The sequence below is a fragment of the Tachyglossus aculeatus genome, chromosome X1 (genome assembly GCF_015852505.1).
Source record: "Tachyglossus aculeatus isolate mTacAcu1 chromosome X1, mTacAcu1.pri, whole genome shotgun sequence".
Classification (NCBI taxonomy): Eukaryota; Metazoa; Chordata; class Mammalia; order Monotremata; family Tachyglossidae; genus Tachyglossus; species Tachyglossus aculeatus.
The window spans coordinates 98,200,175-98,219,353 of NC_052101.1; positions in this window are offsets into that span (position 1 = coordinate 98,200,175).

Sequence of the window (19,179 nt, forward strand, 5' to 3'; positions counted from 1 at the left end):
TGACCTTCTTGACAAATGTGATAGCCTCTACTCCATCCTGATTCTAGACCTCTCAGCTGCCTTCGATGCTGTGGACCACCCTCTATACCTTGAAACAGTGTCCAACCTTGGCTTCACTAACAATGCCCTCTCCTGGTTTCCCTCCTATATCTTTGATTGCTCCTTCTCAGTCTCTTTTTCAGGCTCCTCCCCTGTCTCCCACCCTCTGACAATGGAAGTTCCTCATGACTCAGTTCTGGGTCCCTTTCTATTCCCCATCTACTTCTACTCCCTTGGAGAACTCATTTGCTCCCATTGCTTCAACTACCATCTATACACAGATAATTCCCAAATTTACCTCTCCAGCCCTGACCTCTCTCTTTCTCTACAGTCTACATTTCCTCCAACCTTCAGGACATCTCTACCTGGCTGTCATGCCAACACCTCAAACTAAACATGTCCCAATTCCTTACCTTCCCACCCAAACCCAGTCCTTCCCCTGACTTTCTCTTCAATGTGGACAATACCACTACCCTCCCTATCTCACAAGTCCATAACCTCGGCATTGTCCTCGACTTACCTCTCTCATACATACCACGTATTCCATCTGTCACTAAATCCTGTAAATTTGTTAATCCATGCATTCCTCCTAGCCCGTCTTGATTACTGCATCAGTCTCCTTGCTGATGCACTGCCTCCTGTCTCTTCCCACTTTAGTCCACACTTTGCTCTGCTGCCCAGGTCATTTTTCTAAAACAAAATTCAGTCTACTTCTCCCTACTCCTCAAGAACCTCCAGTAGTTGCCCATCCATCTCCAAATCAAACAGAAACTCCTTACCATTGACTTTAAGCACTCAATCAATTTGCCCCCTCCTACCTTACTGATCTCTTACTTGTTTCCTCTAGTTCCAGCTGGCTCAGTGTGCCTTGATCTCTACAAATCCTAAAGCAACCCCTTGCCTCTGCTCATCCTTTGGCCTGGAAATTCCCTTTCCTTCCTATATAGCAGACCTCCACTCTCCCCAACCATCAAAGCCCTACTAAAATCACATCTCCAAGAGGTCTTCCCAAACTAAGCTCTCATTTCCCCTACACCCTCTTCCTTCTATGTTGCTTATTCACTTGCACTTGGAGCCCCACCCATTAAGCACTTGATAATCACCTCACCCCCGCAGCACTTATGTACATAGCAGTAATTTCTTTATTTCTAGTAATGTTTGTCTCCCCCTCTAGACTGACAATAAATAAATAATTTCTGTTGTATGATATTCTCCCAAGTGCTTGGTACAGTGCTCTGAACACAGTAAACACTCAGTAAATACCACTGATGATGATGATGGCATTTGTTAAGCGCTTACTATGTGCAAAGCACTGTTCTAAGCACTGGGGGGGATACAAGGTGATCAGGTTGTCCCACTAATGGATTGATTCCAGTATTTAAATTTCCCATTTCCCCCAAATCAAAGTCATGAACCATTTGTTCTAGGGACCAATTCAGTTCTGTAATAATAATAATAATGATGATGATGGCATTTGTTAAGTGCTTACTATGTGCCAAGCACTGTTCTAAGTGCCGGGGGTGGGGGGGGGGATACAAGGTAATCAGGTTGTCCCACATGGGGCTCACAGTCTTAATCCCCATTTTACAGATGAGGTAACTGAGGCACAGAGAATTTAAGTGACTTGTCCAAAGTCACACAGTTGACTAGTGGCGGAGCCAGGATTAGAACCCATGACCTCTGACTCTGAAACCTGGGCTCTTTCCACTGAGCGATGCTGCTTCTGTACTATCTCCCCCACTTGGTCCAGGCAGGTGGTGGAGGGCTGAGGGAGGTGACCCCCATAGAGTGCTGAACCCAGAGCAATTACCCTTATATATGCTACCCTCAGGTCACCCCAGGGAGCCAAGATTCCTGATGAGAGGCTAATTGCTTCAGGGAAACCAGATGAAGGGTGATATTAGTGTGCCTGACTAAGGTCAAGGCCAGGCACTGGAAATTATTTTTGCCCATTTCAGAGATAATAAAGAACCTCTAGGTGTCACTTACAAGGCTATGGAGAAAGTCAATGTTTTAACGAAGTAAAAGTCTTAAAGAATCAAAATCTGAAGCAAATCAACCACCAAGAAGTAACGTTTTACTGCCTCTAGAAGGTGTTGCATTGGAAAACCTGATAAAGGCAAGCAATTTTATGTGAAGTAAAATTCCTCTTCTGCATCTCTCTCTTTCTGAGCCATTTTAGTTCAGGATTGATCTCAGTGGGATTTCGTTGTCACCATTGTGGAAGATAGAGACTCAGGCACCCAACCCTGAATGAGGGACTCTCAGGGATCTAAAGAACAGGAGGCATATGTTTGATTTTTAAAATTGGGCCAGCACTTTGAATGAAACTAAATTATCTTCTCAGAGAACGTAGTTAATCCCCACCCCTCAGTAATTCGTTCCTCCTGTTCAGATATTTTTCAATTAATTTGGATATTTTCATACATAATATACAAATGATTCATCAGGAGATCACTTAACTTTGAATGATTTGGGGCAGGGACAACTAAGGTACACTTAAGCTCTTAACTCTGTTGATTCAAATTTCCCATGGATGATATGTTGGATAGAATTGTTTAATTTAGAAAGTTTAGGAATTGTTAAGATGACACAGAGACATTAGCAATCATTTCAGGACAATTGGCATTGTTCAGGTTTCTTCTTTCAAACAAAGATTATAAGTCTTTAAGAATATAAACCTGAAGGGACAGAAGAGGCTTAAATAAAAATGCTTGGCCATCTGATCACTGGGGTTTGTCATGAATAAGAAGCAATGTGGCCCAGTGGATAAAGCATGGACCTCGGAACCAGAGGACCTGGTTCTAACATGATTCTGCCACTTGCCTCTGTGCCTCAGATTCTTCAACTACAAAATGAGAATTCTATACCAGATCTCTCTCCTACTTAGACTGTGTCCAAGCTTATATCTACCTCAGTACTTAGAAAAGTACTTGACCATATGTTTTAAAAAAGGAAGAATCCAATCACTGTTCATTGACCCTTTTGGATAATACCAGTGTTGCAATGTGCAGCTGAAACTAGCTATCACAAAATGTAATATTTTAGAATGATGTTGCAGTTCTGGGGATGTTTGACAATTTTCTGCTCCGTCTTTTCATGGAATAATTTTGAGGAGCCCTTTACTTAGGTAATGCTTCTCTGAAGATAAGTATATTTGCTAGGGGGAGAGCACTTGTCTAAATAACCTGGCCCACAAGTTATCTAAGGAGATACTATGGGCCAGTCAATAGAGCCATTATGTTCACAAATAGAATCAACTAGGGTCAGAGTCTCTTACTAAAAAAGGGTTAATGCTGAGTGGGCTTCAAGAGGAAAAAAGAGATCCAGGGGAATCACTTTACCTCAAGGGAGGCACAGTTGAGTCTAGGGGGCAGAAGAGGAGAATCAATCTATCAGTCATATTTCTTGAGCACTTACTGTGTGCAGAGCACTGTATTAAATGTTGGGGAGAGTACAACACAACAATATAACAGACACATTCTCTGTCCACTACAAGCTTACAGTCTGGCTAGTGGCTATTTGGGGGCCATAATAATAGTAATAATGATGATGGTATATGTTAAGTGCTTACCATGTGCCAAGTATTGTTCTAAGTGCTGGGGGTAGATACAAGGTAATCAGGTTTTCCCACATGGGGCTCACAGTCTTAATCCTCATTTTACAAATGAGGTAATGGAGGCACAGAGAAGTTAAGTGGCTTGCCCGAAGTCACACAGCAGACAGGTGGCAGAGCTTAGGTTCTAATTCCCCTCAGTGGAAAGAGCCCATGCATGGGAGTCAGAGGTCTTGGGTTCTAATCCCGGCTCTGCCACTTGTCAGCTGTGTGACTTTGGGCAAGTCACTTAACTTCTCTGTGCCTCAGTTACCTCATCTTTAAAATGGGGATGAAGACTGTGAGCCCCACGTGGGACAATTTGATTACCTTGTATCCCTGCCCAGCACTTAGAAGTAATTGGCATGTAGAAAGCGCTTAACAAATACCAACATTGTTATTATTATTATTATTCATTCCCAAGCCAGCGCTCTGCTCTTTCCGCTAGGCCAAGGAATCCCTAAGGAGGACAGATCTTGCCTCCCTCAGGTCCTCAGGGCAAGGGGGAGATGGAGCCAGTGGAGAATGTCAGAGGGTGTCATGTTGTGGCATTGAGCCAGCTTTAGTGACTGTGAATGGACTGCATTGCATCTCCTCCCCGACTCTCCATTGTCCCCACAATAAAGCCAGATTTATTGCAGTGGCACTATGAGCCATAGGCTTCTGGTGACTAGACTTTTCCCTGGTTCTGAATACTGCTCCAGAGAAGCAGTGTCATCTAGTGGAAAGAACACAGACCTGAGAGTCAAAGGTCCTGGGTTCTAATCCCAGCTCTGTCACTTGCCTACTGTGTGAGCTCAGTTTCCTGAAAAAAGGGGATTAAATGTATGTTCACCCTCCCACTTAGAAGCAGTGTGGGCTAGTGGATAGATCACAGGCCTGGGAGTCAGAAGGACCTGGATTCTGCAAAAGCTCCTCACTATCAGCTTCAAAGTTCTGCATCACCTTGCCCCCTCCTACCTCACCTCCCTTCTCTCCTTCTACAGCCCAGCCCGTACACTCCACTCCTCTGCGGCTAACCTCCTCACTGTGCCTCATTCTCACCTGTCCCACCATTGACCCCTGGCCCATGTCCTTCCCATGGCCTGGAATGCCCTCCCTCCTTGCAAATGCTGAACTAGCTCTCTTCCCCCCCTTCAAAGCCCTACTGAGAGCTCATCTCCTCCAGGAGGCTCTCCCAGACTGGACTCCCTTTTCCTCTGCTCCTCCTCCCCTCCCCATCACCCATACTCCCTCCCTCTGCTCTACCCCCTTCCCCTCCCCGCAGCACTTGTGTATATTTGTACATATTTATTATTCTATTTATTTTATTAATTATGTGTATATATCTATAATTCTATTTATCTATTTTGATGGCATTGATGATGATCTACTTGTTTTGTTTTGTTGTCTGTCTCTCCCTTGTAGATTGTGAGCCCATTGTTGGGAGGGATTGTCTCTATCTGTTGCCAAATTGTACTTTCCAAGCGCTTGGTACAGTGCACTGCACACAGTAAGTGCTCAATAAATACGAGTGAATGAATGAATGAATAATACCATCTCTGCCCCTTCATTCATTCAATATGGAGCTTTAGTTCATGGGACTTTAATTTAGCTATCCTACTCTTAAAAATCTACTGGGTTACCAATTCAGGTAGCCAAGAAATCCTTCCTCTTGCCTAACATAAATTGCTTTTGCTTCAGGATAACTCATCTCCAGTTTTCCCCTTCAGATTCACATTCAAATATTTGAAGATAATTTGCTAATTCACCCTCAGCCTTCTTTTCGCCAATAGGGGTTATTTTCTCTAGACTAACTCCTACTCCTTATCAGAGAAGCATTGTCTCCAGCTGACATTTTTAGAGAGGTGCTAAGTTTAACTTTGTGAGCCTGTGATTCCAGGGGTGGCCACTCACAGCAGATAATATAGGGGCTGTTATTGATTCTTGTGTAACTGAACATGGTTCAGAATTATTCTTCTCTGATAATAAAAGTTTGTATTTATACTGATGACATAATAACCCTCCAATAATTCTATTAGAAAGGTGCCAAACCATTCTATGGAATTCTGAGGTGGATTCTATAGTGAGTTCTAGATCTATTTTCTTGGAAGATGCATGCTAAGAGAACTCACTTTTTCAGTGGCCATGGACTATAGTAATTCATATTCATATACCTCTTGAAGAAAAACATCATTGAAACCAGAGATAGGAGTAAAACAGATTTTCTTACACTGGGTTGTCATGTTGCTGCATGAATATGAGAATAAACATATTTACATGCTAAGCTATTTCTACAGGCCTACCCTTCAGGGCCTCAATAAACTTGACTAATTTAACTACTTGTCAGCAAAGCCAGAAAAGGCAAAAGAAAACAAAGACAGCAATAATTTGAAGATGCAACATGTGCAGTGTCAAGCTAGATCAGTTATGACAGTCTTGGCAATTAAACCTGAACCATTTGATTGTTCAAAAGGGAGAATTTGTCTGCTGTGTCTTGGATAAGCTCAAAATGCATGTTCCCTGAATGAAAGTAGGAAGGCTATCCCAAGGAGCCTATGATCTAAGGTGAACCTCCTCACATCAGGTCTGAGCCTCATTCCAGTGCTCAGTGCTTAGAACAGTGCTTGACAGATAGTAAGAGCTTAATGAATGCATAATAATAACAATTATTATTATTATTATTATTATCATGATGGGGATCATGGTGAAACAAAGGCAACAAAGCAAATTGAGAGGTTCTTTCCTATTAAATCACCAGAGCAATCTATTAAAGCAAATAATTTGCCCTTAAAAGGAATGACACCCTTCATTCCAGAGGTTTGAGCTCAGTAAATCTCTCCTGGCAAAATTCAAAACAAAACAATCAAATACCCTGTGCAGGCCAGGTCATTTACCCTGTTTGCAATGGTGGGGTCTGTAGAATTAGTTTCAATACTGGAAAGGATCGGCTTTGGCACCAGATCAATCCTTAACTGTTGTATTTCTCCTAATATCTCTGTTTATCCCCCAAACACCTCTAGACGGTGAGCTTGTTGTGAGCAGGGAATGTGTCTGTTTGTTGTTCTATTTTACACTCCCAAGTGCTTAATACAGTGCTTTGCACACAGTAAGCACTCAATAAATGAATGAATGAATGAATGGATTTTGAGAACAAGCTTGGAAAAATGCAGGACGAGTAAATAAAAGTAAACATAGCAAAGAGCACAAGAGTAGGGTCAGGAGGCCTGGGTTCTAATCCTGCCTCTGCCATCTGCCTGCTGTGTGACTTTGGGAAAGTCACTTAGGTTCTGTGGGCCTCAGTTTCCTTATCTATAAAATGTGCTTTGTCCATAGTAAGTACTAGAAAAATGCGGATGAAATACCTGTTCCCCCACTCCTTAGACGGCGAGACCCTTGATGAACATGGACTGTACCTGTTTGCATTTATCAATCAATCAATCATATTTGTTGAGCACTTACTGTGTGCAGAGCACTGTACTAAGCGCTTGGGAAGTACAAGTTGGCAACATATAGAGACAGTCCCTACCCAACAGTGGGCTGCTCAGCTCACTGCTTGGTTCATATTAAGTGCTTAACAAATACCACAAATATTATTATTATGGGGTGATTCTCATGCACCCTGGTTTCCCCCAAATTCACCCATCCAGCGTCAGAGTCTGCCTGGGACCTGTTTTGTCAGTTAGTCAATCACATTTATTGAGAGCTTACTGTGTGCAGAGCACTGTACTAAGTTTTTGGGAGAGTACAGTATAACAATATAATAGACACATTCCCCACCCACAATGAGAGTACAGTCTAGAAGGAGAGACGGACATTAATATAAATAAATAAAATTACAGATGTGTACATAACTGCTGTGAGGCTGGAACAGGGGATGAATAACAGGAGCAAGTCAAGGTGGCACAGAAAGGAGTGGGAGAAGTGGAAAGGAGGGCTTAGCCAGGAAAGGCCTCTTGAAGGAGAAGTGCCTTCAATAAGGCTTTGAAGGTGGGGAGAGTCATTGTCTGTCAGATATGAAGAGGGAGGGTGTTCCAGGTCAGAGGGAAGATGAGATGCAGCATGGCTCAGTGGAAAGAGCCCGGGCTTTGGAGTCAGAGGTCATGGGTTCAAATTCCAACTCCACCAATTGTCAGCTCTGTGACTTTGGGCAAGTCACTTAACTTCTCTGGGCCTCAGTTACCTCATCTGTAAAATGGGGATGAAGACTGTGAGCCCCCCGTGGGACAACCTGATCACCTTGTTACCTCCCCAGCGCTTAGAACAGTGCTTTGCACATAGTAAACAATAAATGCCATCATTATTATTATTATTATTATTATTATTATGAAAGCAAGAGTTCGGCGGCAAGATAGACAAGATCGAGGTGCTGTGAGTAGGTTAATATTAGAAGAGTGAAACGTGCAGGCTGGGTTGTAGTAGGAGACTAGCGAGGTGAGATAGGAGGGGGCAAAATGATTCCCTGCTTTAAAGCTGATGGTAAGGAGTTTTCGTTTCATGCAGAGGTGGACGGGTAGCCACTGGAGGTTCTTGAGGAAAGGGGAAACATGGCCTGAACGTTTTGACACTGGGAAGGGATATCCACCCTTCAACTGCACCCCCAAGTGGGAAGATAGAAGCCTTTGAATTCTACACCTGCCATGATTTTTTTTCAAAACAAAAATTGAGCAAAACTATTCATGTGATATTAAAATAAATATGAAGTTTAGAGTCTGCTTAGCCCTTTCAGAATTATTCTCAGTTTGCTTCAATTTTCTTGCCTTATGATCCTTTCATTGTTCATCAGCAAAGAGTAAGTTAGCGAAGGAAGAAGTAGATCTCAATCCAGTCAGTTCTGTCATTTGGGTAGCTCTCTTAAATAACATTTGACCGAGGAGGAGGTTAAATGCCTTGTCCAAGGGCCAGGATAAGAGAAGGTTTGGCCTTGCCAGAGAGAAACCCTGTTTCTTGCTGGAGAAGACCCAATCTGTGCCATAGAAACCCTGGTCCTCACTAGAGGGCAGAGCCCTGCTTGAGCTGAAAACCCTAGGGTCCACATGAGCATAGTCCCTGGAATATTGCTCATATGAGTCTTGAAGGCCTCATGTAACATGTGGTGAAGTTGCCATCCAGGCTCCAGACTCACATGAACAACAGGTCAGATGCAACCATGCCAGGAATTCATTCTGATGCCAAATCATTTTACCTCAGTTTCCCCATTTGTTGTAAAACATTTTATTTCTGCAGATTTTGGGGGGCAAAATCCTCCTGCTCCATGGTCAATGAGCCATTCTCATGACCTGCTTGATCTTCAACACCTCTATGTCCTGCAGAGGAGGGGGATATTCTTAGTCACACAAAGCCTGCCAAAATATGTGTTGGCCCACAGGCTTTCTTTCTGGCCTAGTCTAATTTCTCTTAGGCCCAGAATCTGTGGGTCAGTGCAGATTTGCAGGGGTTTGCCATTCACATCCACCTACCTAACTGGCAAATTTAGGGTCTGGCCAGGGGCTACTAAAATCACCAGTACCAGTTTTGCTTCCAATTCCAGAACTTCCAGGCCCAGACTTTGGTCCCTTCAGGTTTATTTGTGACCTGATTATCTCATATCTACTCCAGCACTCAGTACAGAGCTTGGAACTTGGGAAGCACTTTTAAAATGCTACAATTATTCCTGTTAGTGGACCAGGGTTCTTTTTGGGAGCTAGTCTATGCCCCAAATCTCATTCTTTGGGGACAGTTTCTCCTAACTAGGTCTTATCCAGTATCAGCAGAAAGCCAATAAGGATCTGCATATCTGCTACCCTATGTTTACTGTCTTATCTGAACATATTACAACATTTGGGAATAAGCCAAAAGAAATAGAGACATGTCTGAAGCTGGCGACTTGCTTTTTAAGTCACTGATGTTTATAAGGCCTTAAAAGCTCTTCTCTTTCTCTTGTGTAGCATGAAAAGAAATCAACAGAATTACTGGCAAAAGAGCAACATCAACAAATCAGAGTATTCCCTGCTAGTTTCCTTCGTGCCGCATTTCTAAACCAACATCTATTGGAATCTTCTATAGATAATAAAGTCCATGAACAAAGTATCATATTTGAATGCCTGAAAAGATAACATAAAGCCTAGCATTAAATCAATCAAGGGCCTATTATTAAAATACTTGTGCAGATTTTGGGCTGCAGCAAAATGACCACTATTCATTATCCACTGGGCAAGAACTGTTGCTTGAAAAAAAATGTTTCCTACTCTGAAATGAGAAGGCTGTTCAGAGAAAGTTATTCACAAAATTATCTTAACCTTGCAAGGGTAATGGAATTTCAAGATTAATAAGAGTGTTCCTTTTTAAAGGATTTGTAATTCCTTAGAGTCATGAAGCCAGGCACATACAAGTACTATTACTAATAATAATCCTTCTTGGGATTTAAATAGCATCTTTCCTCTGCAGATTTCAAAGCACTTTCCCACATAGCATTTAATTTAGCTTCATAATACCTTCTTTGATTGAACTCCCCCAAAGGGAAAAAAAAAGCCATTCCCTGCCTTTGGATTTGGATAACTTCTGCAAGTGGTTATTAATCCTTTTTTAAATAAACAAAAGGAATACAAGGGCACAAATTTCTAACTGTGGATTTCCCGAATCAAAAGACAATATTAAGTTGGAGCAATGTTTTTTGAATATTACTTCTGAGAGTTTCACTCAGATGGCCCCACCATCCTGAACCATCGGAGCACCTGCAGAAGCAAAGGGAGAAAGAGGGAAAAAGTTTGAATGAAGAACTAAAACAACCCTTACAAGGACACAACAAACTTTCACAGTCACCAGTCCCTTTACACTAAAGAGACCCAACATTTTGCTGCATGGTCAAAAATTATTCAAGCTAATTGTTTTTATGATTTGTGAACTCCCTCCCATTCAAAAGAACTAAGGGGAGATGCTGAAGTCACTGAGAGAAATTGAAAATTTGACAGATGAGAATATCGTTGAAAGGCAGCAGGCCTAGCAGAATGAAGGAGAAATTACCTTTGGGTATTATGGAGAGGGAGGACCTCAATAGGCTAATGTTTCACACATGAATATCTGTAAGCTGGTAGGCATCTCAGGATGTCAGTCAGTCAGTGGTATTTATTGAGCACTTACTGTGTGCAGAGCACTATACTACCCTCTTGGGAGAGTACAATGTACAATATAGCAATATAACAGACACATTCCCTGCCCTCAATGAGCTTACAGTCTAGAGGGATGCTCCTCCTGGCCTTAAGAGTAATTAGAATTGATTTGCATATACATTTCTTTTTCAAAAAGAATCATTGTAACTTTGACTCCCTATTATGTTACGCAGTTAGTAGATAATTGTGGACTGCTGATAACAAGTTTCTCTAACTTTCTTCTTGGTAGGCAGATACCAAAACGATGAGATGAGTTTCTTCTCAAAAATATTCAAAAGTCAGGTCTTTTCTCCTCTCTTCTTTCTTCACTCTTCCCTTCTCCTTATTATTCCCCTTCCCCCCACCACACACACACACACACACACACACACACACACACCATCAGCGTTCCTGCATCAAATCCCTTCCTCCTTTCTTATTCCAGCCCAGCAGCCCCAGAAACCTTAAACTCTAATGGTCCTGTCAGTTAGAAGTTAGGCTGAGTGCTTCTTCCCTGCCTTTGGGAGATACTGTTCCCTCTGTTCTGAGTGGTAATCACCCACCGACCGCCAGGCACAATTTTGCACCTCTATAGTCATCAGGGATTGGTTAGACTACTTTCTTGAAAGGAGCCAAACATCCTAATTATGCATTTTCATCTTTTTTCACAGGAGTCTAACGCATTTCTGAAGGAGTCAAGCCCAATGAATAAAATGCCTCTAATGTCTTCATTTTACAGGTAGAGGTTCACATAAAAAACACTGAACATTATTTAAGAGGGCAGAGTGGAAATAATCCTCAATAACTTCACGTTATGATTTGGTCAATAAATCGTCATGAACCTGGAATGAGCCATTTGGTCACTGACAAGTAGGCATTTTTCCTCTTTCAGTGGGAAAATGCAAGAAATAGTTTAGTGAGGCTTTTCATGCTTCTCATTCCTATCACATAAATATCCAAAAACTTCCCTTCCTGAAAATGCCAGAAAGTTAAGACTGCTCAGGGATATTTCCCACTTGCAATTTCTGGGCATTTCCACAGTGGTTGATGTGCCTGTTGCTCTACCCTCAGTGATGGGCTTTGGAGTCAGAGTTCATGGGTTCAAATCCCGGCTCTGCCAACTGTCAGCTGTGTGACTTTGGGCAAGTCACTTAACTTCTCTGTGCCTCAGTTCCCTCATCTGTAAAATGGGGATTAAGACTGTGAGCCCCCTGTGGGACAACCTAATCACCTTGTAAATTCCCCAGCGCTTAGAACAGTGCTTTGCACATAGTAAGTGCTTAATAAATGCCATTATTATTATTATTATTATTATTATTATTATTATTATTATTAATGAAAATAGCATGCTCCGTGGCAACCCCAAATATATACAAGGAAGCTTTTAAAAGAAAACCTGTTTATCAAGAACCCGATCTTAATTGACCTTACTCTCCTCTTTCCCCTACACAGAGATTAGGGGTGGGTGATGGGAAAGAAGGGCAAGTAAGGATAGCTTGGGAGGCTTTACTGAGGGGAGAAATCCAGCCCCCTCCCTTCAACTACTGCTCAACATCTCTAGAGCACTGCTTAGCCCTAAAGAGCCTAAAGAGGGTGTCTGGTGGCCTGCTGGGATAGCATGATAGGAAAGGAAGGGACAGAAAAAAAAAAGAATTCTCCATGGAAATGAAAGCCCTTTAAAATAACTTTGAAGGAGGTGTCTTGTCAGCCATCAATCCATAGTGTTTACTGAGCACAGCTTGTGCGCAGAGCACTGTACTAAGCCTTTGGGATAGTACAATTCAATAGAGTTGGTAGACATAATCTCTGTTCACAAGGAGCATCTTGGCAAAGCTGTAGAGGAAGGGCAGGGGGAAAGTCAAGGACAATGGCTCAGAGGTGGGTGAGTTGAGGGCACAGGACAGTTAGGAGATTTTCTTGGGAAGAGTGAAGAGCACAAGTTGGATTTTTCTCTTCTATTCAGGAGTTCCTGGGAAGGACATGGCTTATTGAGAAGCATCTTAGCCTAGTTGAAAGAACACGGGTCTGGGGGTCAGAGGACCTGGGTTCTAATCCTAATTCTGCCAATAGCTTGCTGTGTGACCTTGGGCAAGTCACTTCTCTGCACCTCAGTTCTCCTGTTCTCCCTCCTACATAGACTTTAAGGCCCATGCAGGACAGGGGCTGTGTCCAACATAATAATAATAATTATAATAACAATGGTATTTGTTAAGCACTTACTATTTGCCAAAAACTGTTCTAAGCGCTGGGGTAGATACAAGGTAATCAAGTTGTCCCAAGTGGGGCTCACAGTCTTAATCCCCATTCTACAGGTGAGCTAACTGAGGCACAGAGAAGTTAAGTGGCTTGCCCAAAGTCACACAGCTGATAAGTGGAGGAGCCAAGGTCAGAACCCATGATCTCTGACTCCCAAGCCCATGCTCTTTCCATTAAACCACGCTGCTTCTCACTATCTACTCCACCACTTAGAACAGTGTTTGATGCATAGTAACAAATACCGGAAGAAGAAAAAGAGTTATCTTAAGAAAAAAAGAACAGTGGGGAGGAAATCACAGGACTGTACTCTACACCCAGGAGAGGGCACAGTGTGTTCCTGGCATGAAAAAGTTTGAGGGTGTTAGTGGAGGATAGAGAAGAAGAGTATTAGCAACGAGAGTCATACATTTTCAATTCATGGTGTTTTAATTGGGATTCACATAATCCCCAGTACTTACTGAATATAGAGGGAAATTGTGTTCTTCAGCACTTACATTTGGTGGGGCACAATTCTCTTTTGGCAGGGAGTGATGAGGAGGAATTCACATCATTCTTCTAGATGCTCTGAGCCATTGGCTGAATTATTATTCATGTGCTAGAAAATAGCTGGGAGCTGTGTCAGGGTTATTGTAGGGGAGCTGGAAATGATCAAACACTGTGTCTATTATTCTTCCTTTGAAGCTCATCTGCAGCTTCCCATAATCTTTAATGGGAGTTTTATGTGTATACCAAATGGATAGAAGTTCTCTAATTTGAACTGTTTCACTGATTCATGAGTGGGATTCTTGAAGAGTAATTTTGTCTGTTCACAACATGAGATGATCCATCTTCTTTTTTTTTCCAAGTGGATGGTTCTAGTTGTTTCCTTTTCAGTGTTCATACAGGGCTATCTGGCTAAGCCAGAGGGAGGATAATTAGCTGGTGAAGTGGGCAGCCCATGCATATCATTTAAGAGGAGCAAAGCCAAGGCTTTGTGTTTTAAAATTGCATATATTTCCCTCTTAGAGTGGGAGACTACCATCAATCACACTCATAAGGGAGAGAAACTTACAGGTGAACAAATAAATGATATTGCGGGATAAAAGATTTTGTGAGTATGAATGAATTCCAACAGCCTTATTCAGCATAGTCAAATTTCCCAGAAACTGGGACATATACTTCCTGAAGGACCCAAGTCTAAAAGGTCAGAGTGAGGTAGTGGGGGTCGGTGGGGAAGGGTGGAGGGAAGAGAGCTTAGTCAGGGAAAGCTTCCTGGAGGAGATATAGTTTCAGTAAGTCTTTGAAGATGAGAAGAGTGCTGGTCTGTTGGATATGCAGAGGGAGGAGGTTCCATGCAAGAGGGAGGTTATGAGCATGGGGTCGATGGTGGGTGAGGTGAGAGAGATGGACAGTTAGTACGTTGGCATTAGAGGAGCGAACTTTGTGGGCTGATTTCTAGTGGGAGAGGAGGGAGAATAAGTAGAGGGGAAAGAACTGATGGAATGCCTTCAAGTCTATAGTGAGGAGTTTCTGCTTGATGCGGAGATGGATTGGCAACCATTGGAGGTTTTTGAAGCCGAAGTCTAAATAAACCACTCCCCCTTGAATGATCTGAGGATGATCTCTTCCTTTTCCAGGTGAAGCGTTAAAAATATAGGAAGAGCTTCCTCCTGTGAAATAGAAGATTGCTAAGGACTTTCTGGTACCATCAGAAATAACAACCAGTAGGGCTGCCCTACCTGAAAAGTCTTGTCAAATTACCACATGGGGTTTGGTGGCAGTGAGGGGTCCACAGTGGGAGCAGTGGTGACCAATCAGTGTGGGAGAAGAGCAGACTAGCAGAGAGAGCCAGCATGGGATAGTTTGGAGCAGGGGTGGGGGTGGGGGAAGCAAGTGGGTCCTGGAGAGATCCTGCCACAGGGAGCTGGGAAGAGACCACCTCTCTCCATCTTTCCTGCCACTCCTTCCTCCAATTTTTCTGGGCCGGCTTACTGCCCAGGCTTTAGGCAGCACAGATGTTTGTTGGTTCATCAAAATCTGTTGCTACAAGTGCAGGCATTTTCTATAACCAACCAACAACCACGCAGCATTAATACAGTAAATAGAGGATATTTGTACATCATGACAGCACCTTAATGTATGCCCAGAAGAAGCCAAGTCGATGGTATTTTTCTTAAGCTACTTAATGAGGAGCTATTTGCTTTCAATTGCAGTATAAATGCTGGTATCTTTCTTTTTCCTTAGGGGTTTAGTGGTAATGTCCAAGACTGAACTCCTTGTCTTCCCTCCCAAACCCTGCCCTCTCCCTGACTTTCCCATCTCTGTTGATGGCACTACCATCCCTCCCGTCTCGCAAGCTCGCAACCTTGGTGTCATCCTCGACTCCGCTCACTCATTCACCCCTCACATCCAAACCGTCACCAAAACCTGCCAGTCTCAGCTCCGCAACATTGCCAAGATCCTCCCTTTCCTCTCCATCCATACCGCTACCCTGCTCGTTCAAGCTCTCATCCTATCCCGTCTGGACTACTGCATCAGCCTTCTCTCTGATCTCCCATCTCGTGTCTCTCCCCACTTCAATCCATACTTCATGCTGCTGCCCGGATTGTCTTTGTCCAGAAACGCTCTGGGCATGTTACTCCCCTCCTCAGAAATCTCCAGTGGCTACCAGTCAATCTGCGCATCAGGCAGAAACTCCTCACCCTGGGCTTCAAGGCTCTCCATCATCTCGCCCCCTCCTACCTCACCTCCCTTCTCTCCTTCTACAGCCCACCCCACACCCTCCGCTCCTCTGCCGCTAATCTCCTCACCATATCTCGTTCTCGCCTGTCCCGCCATCGACCCCCGGCCCATGTCATCCCCGGGCATGGAATGCCCTCCCTCTGCCCATCCGCCAAGCTAGCTCTCTTCTTCCCTTCAAGGCCCTACTGAGAGCTCACCTACTCCAGGAGGCCTTCCCAGACTGAGCCCCTTCCTTCCTCTCCCCCTTGTCACACTCTCCATCCCCCCCATCTTACTTCCTTTCCTTCCCCACAGCACCTGTATATATGTATATATGTTTGTACATATTTATTACTCTATTTATTTATTTATTTTACTTGTACATATCTATTCTATTTATTTTATTTTGTTAGTATGTTTGGTTTTGTTCTCTGTCTCCCCCTTTTAGACTGTGAGCCCACTGTTGGGTAGGGACTGTCTCTATATGTTGCCAACTTGTACTTCCCAAGCACTTAGTACAGTGCTCTGCACACAGTAAGCGCTCAATAAATACAATTGATGATGATGAGGTATAAATAATATATCAGTAAATGAGAGAGACCATTTGACTCTGTGAAACATTGGAAATATTTTTGAGTCCGCTACAATCTCGATGTGGGTGACAGTTGTGTTCATTAGGCCAGTCTTTTCTCACCCAGCTAGATTCTAATTCTTTCAGCTGATAAATCATTAGTATATTATTTTGTTTGTGCTCTGCCCTGTGATGTGGAAAGCACTAAGCGATGCACTTTCCATAGCCCAGGAAGGAGAGGAGTTTCTTCCTATGTTCCTGTTTCCTTTTCCTATCTGTTGTTCTCCCTTTCCTTCAGACTGTGAGTCCACATGGGATGATGACTGTTCCTGACCCAATTAGTCAGTGCTCAACAAATACTACTATAATCATCATCATCTTCAATGGTATGTATTGAGTACTTTTTGTGCATAGAGCATTGTACTAAGTGCATGGGAGGGAATAATACAACAGAGTTGGTAGACATGTTCCCTGCCCACAACAAGCTCACAGTCTAGATAATAAGATGATAGTATTATTATTATAATTATTACCTCTTTTGATAATCTTCCATCCATTCAAGTTTAATTCAGCTCTACTAGAGAATGATTGGGTGCTACATGACCTGTGTTTCCTGATTTTAAAATCCACCATTATGTGACATTAAATGTAACTTGATTTGTATAGCTCATTTTTTTGAAAGAAAATTGCTATTTTGGAACCAGTTTTGCCCTCTATAATAATAAATAATAACATAATGGTCTTTGTTAGAGCTTACTATGTGCCAAGCAATGTACTAAGCGTTGGGTGGATATGATTAGGTTGGACATTGTCCCTGTTCCACGTGGAGCTCATAGTCTGTTGGAGAACAGGTATTGAATCCCTATTTTACAGATGAGGAAACTGAGGCCCAGATAAGTTAAATGATTTGCCCAAGGTCACACAGCAAACAAGTGGCAGAGCCAGGATGAAAACCCAGGTTTTCTGACTCTAAGGTTTGCACTCTTTCCATTAGGGCACATTGCTTCTCTGGTATCCCAGGAGTCAGTTAGGACATGTCCTTGTATTGCTTTGCAGAAGTGCTGAAGAGATAAACTAGGCACCCTCTCTCACCTGGTCCCTCTGTGACCAACAGCTTTATGTTTCCCCACCATGTGTCCCTACTGCAAAAGCTCGGAGTTACTGGCAAAGTCACAGACAGTGGGCTACAGAGTAGCAGAATGGGGATATCAGGGAATATAGAGGCAAGAGAATGGGTTAATAATGAGGCCAACCTGGGAGGGGCAGCATTGGTAAGAGGAGAACAGAGAATGTATGTGGGAGTGAATCTTTGAAAGGCTTTGGAGAGAGACTAGGGGAGGAAAGGACTTATAAACACATGGAAAGAAAAGGTTCCAGGCCTTGTGAACCAGGAGCCAGAGAGAAGCACAGAGCTAATAGCTGGGCTGTTCTGCTTGTACTCTCCCCTGATTCTGAGGATTCCGAAACTCTTTAACATCTGGAGGAAAAAAAACCCTCAGTCTTATTTCCGACATGCTTCTAGATCTGACTGTAAATACAATCTTCCATCCACTTAGCAAGCTATGAATCACTAGAGAGCCACAATAAAAAGTCCTATCTTCTTTGTGGGAGGTTTCTGGATAGTGTTAGTGCTGAATAAATTATGCAGTTGGAGAGCCAATTCGTTCCATAAATTTACATCTAAAATAATTGTTTCTGAAGTGTTTTTTTAGACTGAGTTACAGCAGTTAAAAACTGTGTAATGCCTTGTGTCTTGCACCTCGTATAAAGTAAGAGGGTGAGATAAACTGAAACATGTTAGCTGAATCTCTGCTGGTGCACTAAACACTGTCAGAAACAGAAATTTTAGGGTTATTGCAGGCCATTCAGCTCCAATATCCCCTTTGGGTGTAGGATAGTGCCACAGTCCTGTGCCCTGCTGGGTGTGGAACAACTCTAAGATCCTCCTGCATTTCAGCATTCCCTTCTCTTGATAGTAGCAGCCCTGACTGATGACTTTGTCATCACCGGCTGCTGTAACTTGGGAAAGTCCATAAACTCCCCCACATGGAGGAATGATCCACAGTTATGTCCTCAAGGAGCTTACTCTCCAATGTGAGAAGCAGGAACACTAAATCAATCATTAGGAGCCAACTGTGGCTCCATGTGCTATATACTGAGGAGATAGAAAGTGAACATGGATCATTGGCATTTGGAATAATGTGGAAAGTTCAGGTTTCTGCATCTTGGGCAAGGTACGGTAGAGCTAGTGAGGGTGAACATGATCAAGATGATCAATGGGATGGAATCTATTGGGCAACCACTGTGCTCAGAGTACTGACACGAGAACTCGGGAGAGTACATGAGAGGTAAAAGACACAGTCTCTGCCTTCGACAGAGAGACAGACACAAAATGATTTACAGAAAGGAGGTTAGAAGAGGATGGAGAGAGATGGATAGGTGGATGCGTAAATGCTTAAATAGTAGCCTTTGTAAGCTGATCAGTATAGAAATGCCACAGGTGGTTGTGAGTGTATAAATGCTGAAAGGGTGGTTGGGAGACAATAATCTGGGGAGGAAAATTAATTTGGGAAAGCAGTGTGGCATAATGACTAGAGCATGGACCTGGGTTTCACGGGACCTGGGTTCAAACCCAAACTTTGCCATTTGACCACTTGTGACCTTGGCAACTCACTTAACTTCTTGAAGCCTCAGTATCCTCATCTGTAAAGTGGAGATTGAAAACCTGTTCTCCCTCCCCCTTTAGACTGTGGGAAGGGGACTGTGTTCAACCTGATTATTTTGTATTGATTCCAGTGCTTAGCACATACTAAGCACTTAACTAATACCATAATTATCATTATAGAGAAGGTGGGACTTCAAAATTGCTTTGAAGGTGGGGAGATTACCGGGCTTTGACAAAGATAGGCTAT